Source organism: Corvus brachyrhynchos, unplaced genomic scaffold (assembly GCF_000691975.1).
Source record: "Corvus brachyrhynchos isolate BGI_N302 unplaced genomic scaffold, ASM69197v1 scaffold103, whole genome shotgun sequence".
Lineage (NCBI taxonomy): Eukaryota > Metazoa > Chordata > Aves > Passeriformes > Corvidae > Corvus > Corvus brachyrhynchos.
This window is the reverse complement of record NW_008237436.1, coordinates 3,975,906-3,981,634: the sequence shown is the minus strand read 5'-3', so window position 1 is coordinate 3,981,634 and position 5,729 is coordinate 3,975,906.

Here is a 5,729-nt window from a genome sequence, read left to right as displayed (position 1 = left end):
GCTGAGGGAGCCGGGGCCGCCCGGGGCGCAGCGCCTTTCGGAGCGGGGTATTTCCATCTAAAAATCCCCTCTGAAGCTGCCGACCACCCAGTGCCTGGCACATTACATTAAAGTTAATGGCTCTGGCTTGTAGAGCTGTTCTGCGTTCCTTAATGACGTTAAGGGGAAGGGTACTATAGACTGAGTGATGTTTGTTTCCATTTTATTTCCTCAAAAAGCAACAGCATACTCAAAACTGATTGGAAAAACATAACTTTGAATGAGAATTTATACACATACACACACACACGCACAAATAAATTGCAGATAAATTAGTTTCTGCTACAAAGGTGTTGCCCAGTACCGCTATACAACATATCACATCTCTATTTGTCATTATAACATCCAACTACATGATTTTCATGAAAAATATAAACCAAAACCCAAAAGATGTTGCTGCAAATTGCTTCTACTTGCTCATTGGAGTAAAAACCTTTTTCATAATTTTTTTTCTCCTCTTTACTGACTTTATATTTTTCTCCTTGTTTTCTCCTCTTTCCTCTAACAACATAGGGGAAAAAAGTCAAAACGGTACATTATTTTCCAAGGGTTGCTTTTCACACTAGAAAGAAAACCTATTAATTACAGTATTTCTCAGGAAAATGTTATGAGCAACTATGTTTCAGAAAATAAGCAGCCCAGACAGGGCTTGGAAAGAGTCTCTTCTTCAGATTATCCTACCCACTGGAACCGAAACATCAGTTTCACGTTTACACCACAGAAACACACTACCTGATTTCGGCAGGCAAGTCACCCTCCCATTGTATAGGCACTGGTGGAGACAATTTTCCTCAGTGTTGATGTTTGTGTATAGTGACACAAGTTATTGAGATATCAAGGAAGTGCCATAAAAATGGTCCAACATCTAGGAAAGACACCTTACGGTACAATACCTACAGAGCAAAACTTATGCAGCTCTTTGGAATGATGGAAGATGTACAACTAAAAGTTTATGTGTTTGGGGTTTTTTTTTAAATTTTGGTGATGTAGCTGAAAGTTAATGTACCTCCCACAGCCTGAGTGTGGCCAAGAAGTGAGACACGTGAAGGAGTGAAATCACCCATGTGAAGGCCACGAGCAGGGCACAATTTCTCTGTTTGTGCCAGTAGCATGGCTTGAGAAGCTTGCTAATGGTTTTTGTATTCTGCAAATATTCCCATGAACAAGATATCAAGGGGAGAGAGAAGAGCTAATTACCCTGACTTCATCTGCCCAGTTTCCCCCCTGGTTAAGTAGGGCTAATTACCCTGACTTCATCTGCCCAGTTTCCCCCTGGTTAAATAGGGCTGACAAATGCTTTGCATGGAGATTAAAGCTACTTTGTTATGGAAAATTGTAATTAGGGCAAATCATCTAGTTCTGTAGAAGCTCCAGTCGGCCTGGTGGTAGCTCCAAAGAGCCCAGTGGCTGTTTGATTTGACATGAATGGCAGAACCCTGCGTATCATGATGAATCTGACAGGCCTTTTAACTGGTTAAAAATAAACCTCAACAATGGCTAGATGTTTAGCTGGTTAAAAAGCAATGGCCAGACGTTGGTCACTTCCTTAGCTGTCAGAAGCAGTCTTGAGAAGGCAATATTTTATATTAGTTTTCTACCTTTCTGGCTTCTTTTTATCAATGAACTTAAGAAAGATGGAAGTGAGTGAGGAATAAAATCTGTAGGATCAGAAGTTAGCTTTTCCAGAGCAGCACTACGTAAAAGAAAAATGAAAATATCTTCCCACCCCTTTTTTTTTGTGAAGGAAGCATTAGATGCAGTGCTGGGCTCACCCATGATGGCAGGTAGTGTTGGAATGGAGCTGACCCCAGGCCTGTACATGCCATGGGGCTGCATTCCTCACCCCATCACCTGTGCTCTGTGAGCTGCCTTCCAGTGCTGTGACAGGCTTTTCATGAAGGACTCCTCAAATTCTAGTCTCTGGTAAGGCTGTGACCCAGGAGGAAGATAAGTTTATCATTAAAGCTTCCCAGGTTAAGCTTAGCTTATCTCTGTCCAGGTATGTGTCACAGCAGAGCTCTGGGGTGCAGACTCGTCAGGGAGTCCTGTGGAGACAGGATTGCCCACTTCTTTTGGGCTAGGGCTGGCTTTCCTCCTTTTTCTTTTCTTAGCAGCAGCTGTGAAGGGACCGGTCAAATTGCTCTCTGCCTTTCAGACAAACATTTAGCAGAAGAACACCTGCACCTGCCCAATGTCATCTTTTAAGAGATGTCTGGAGTCTTCTGTTCCCCCGTACAGGGCTGCATCACAGGTTGACTGTTAGCCGGGAAGACACCCACAGCATGCACAGAGCTTGGGCAAGAGAGGAGAGATGAGAGGACTTACAAACCTGACAGCACTCACAAACTACAAATACCTTTTGACATCTCCAATACTTCAAAGCCAAGGTCTGGGCTCAAGTGTGTCAGCAACAGCCTCATCACCACCAAATACCGAGGGCATAGCCCTTTGTGTTCAGTGTGCTCTTAGAGAGGTAGCAGCAGTGTTCCTTTTGTTATAGCAGTGGTGCTGATGATGCCAGGGTGCTGCTCTGGCACTGCTCTGCTGTCACTCCCTATGGCCTTTTCAGAGGTGCTGCTTAGCAGGATCTGACTCCTTGTTCCACAGCAAGTGTGTCTCTGTTGTTCCCAGACACATGACCTTGTATTTGTATGCATTGATTCTCAATTAAATTTGAGCTGCTTCTGTCAACCTCTGGCTTTGAGCAAGATGAGAGCACAGGGTAGGTCTAATGCTCATTGATTAAAAAGAAAAAAAAAGTAAAATCACTTTTAAACTAGATTGCAGTGGCTCCCGAACTCACTAGGAACAAAGTCCACTTTAAAAATCAAGCTCCTATGGAAACTAAAATGAACACTCTGGAGTGTGTCTTTGCATCAATTTTATCTTCTCAGTATAAAAATCTAGAATATAAGGTAGGAGTTATGTTTTAGGCTTCCATGCAGAAAGACAAGGAGTGCAATCTCTCTCATTTTCCTTCTGATTAGGTTGTTCTGTTTAAGATGTGATGTGGAGCCAACTTACAGCAAAGCAATTTCATTTCTCTGAGAGGTGAGAACATAGAGGAAGGACTGTCAGAGTGGCAAGGTACCAAGTGAGACATATCAAGTATCAGATAGAACGTAGGCTCCTCCACCTCCTGTGTGCTATTGCTGCCAAAGTGAAATGGGATAGTGTTGAAACACTGAAATACACTGACCCTTTAAAGCCCCAAATTGTATCCTGAGGAGACTGAGCCCTACACCTCAGACACGTGAGTCCTCCTCAGCATGCCAGGGCTCAGGGATTTAAAGTGAAGCATGGTATAATTGTAAGATCAGCCCATTTCCTTAAGGAATACAGTTCTGTGCTGTCTTGTTAAGGAACCACAAGAGCTGATGTAACGTTACTCATTAATGTAGTTCAAGGGTGAAAAAGGGCAGTAGGGATAGGATGATGACAAGAAATAACGTGAGCAGCAGATGTGACCTTCCAAGCCAACTGGGCTAACTGGCAAGAGCTTGGAGGGGCACAAAAACGTTCATGTTAGATGAGGCTTTCCTTCAGACTGCTGAAGAGCTGTTTACTTGTTCTGCTGATTGCCTCTGGCCAATTTTAATCCTGAGAGTATGCCTGCAGTGTTCTCTGCTTTGATCTCTTTCCTTCTGAGTCAAAACACAAAGATGTTATTAAGATAAATTAGTAAAGACAGCTCAGGAACTGGGTGGGAAATGCTGATCGTCATCTCCCCTGGAGATAAAGTAATCCCTATGCTCAATCAATTCAGAGTATGTAACCGCCCTGAACAACTCCTTTGAAACATGGGAAAACAATGGTGCTGTATGAATTGATTGTATTTGCCCTAATTATAGAAGACCTTTGAATAGGAGTACTTAGAAATAAACTGGAGAGAGTGCTAGAAATGTGCAGTGCTGAACAGGCAATAGAGTACATGGTTACGTGGGCTGAGTAATCTGTGTGCTATAACATTAAATGCCCTCTCCCTGTGCAGGCCTGGTTTCATTAACTGTCATAAGCAAAGGAGTAGAAGTGCTCTGGAAAAAGAAATGCTATATAAACTCTAGTAAAGAAAAACACATGAGAGTGTCTGAATCATGTGGCACTGTTTCCATTTGAGAGCAGCCCTCGGGACTTGTTTGGTTTTGAGCAACATGAATGAAAGTCGTAGTTTGGGCTTTTTGTGCTTTCAGTGTCTCTGTGCTGAGATGACAGACCCTTTGGGGAGCACATAGGTTAAACTGGTTAACTTGAGCATTTGGAGATGACAAATACCTAAAAAGAGAAGATAAGTTGAAGAGTTATTCTGAAGTAAGAGAAGATTAATAGCATCAGGGTATTTAGATAATAATTTCATTAAGAAAACTCTGACTTAGCCTACAGCTATAATGCAAACCACTCATGTAACAACTACACTCCTCAGTAATTTCTACTTCTAGAATAATCACTAATAGAAACAATCACCTATTGACATAACCTCTCCTAAATGGTATAGTAAAAAATTGCTAAAGGTGTACTACCTTTTGCAAAGATCAGTGTAAATCTGAGATATAAAATAATTAATGTGCAGTTGCTGTGAGTTTTATAATTTATGAAAGTTCATGAACATTTAATATTGCCTGCAGACCTAAAGGAGGACACACATCAGAAGTAGCATAAAACACCAGGGTACATTGCAGAAAACAGGATGGGGTAGTATCTCAGTGCTTATAGCAATTTTCATAACTCTCCACTAGCCTGGCAGGGAGTCTAACCATATTAAACAAAAATTTGTGATTTTTTTTTAAATTGTATTTTGTTCCCTGTGGTAACTCCAAAACTCCACTTGCACTTGCAGGCCTAATGAGAAGTTCCTTTTCAAGTAACAGTGGGTAGATAACCTAACCATCTTTTGACAAATTGTACCACAGGGATCAGTGAGGAGTAATTGTGAATATAGGCATCTCTGCGTTTTTATTTTAGGGCAAAATAGAAATGATCGTGTGATTGGGAGCTGGGATCAGTCAGGATAAGGGCAGCCAAGGATTTAAGGAAATCCTCCCTGGAAGTTCATTAAATTGGACATGTTTGTGACCTTGAACCTTCAGTTAAAGCTGAATTTTTGTTGGCTTCCAAATTCTATTCAGTCTGGTCTAAAATGAAGAATAAGTGAAGTGAGCACAAACAGCACGTGTTTCTGAGGCACAGGAGTTGCTGTAAGAGTGTCACAGGGAGCTACACAGCAGGAGCTGTTTTGAAGCTGACTTGAAGCTGGCAAGGTCAGGACTGAGGGAAGAAAAATAAAGGAGCTACAGCATGAAGTATTATGATTTTTTTCCCTCCTTCCTTTTTTTTTTTCTTCTAGGCTTCTCACAGAAGAATGCTGATGAAAAGCACAGCATCCCAATGCTCATTCCGGAGTATGATTGTGTTGCAGTTGAAAATGGGATCAAGGAAGGTAGGGCATCTTCTTTCTTGCAGCCGTACATGCAGTACTTGCTTCAGGTGACTGTTCACTGGGATCTGGCATTCAGGCCTGATGCAGTGTTTCAGTGCATGTTAAAAGGGTCTGTGTCAGAAATGACAAAATTGGCTTGGAGGTGAGTTTTGTGGATATTAAAATAGTAGCATGCATTTAAATGTCATATTTTATCTATAGCTGTTGAACTGCTTTGGCATAACAGCTTAAGGGACAATACTGCCTCCATTCAGCA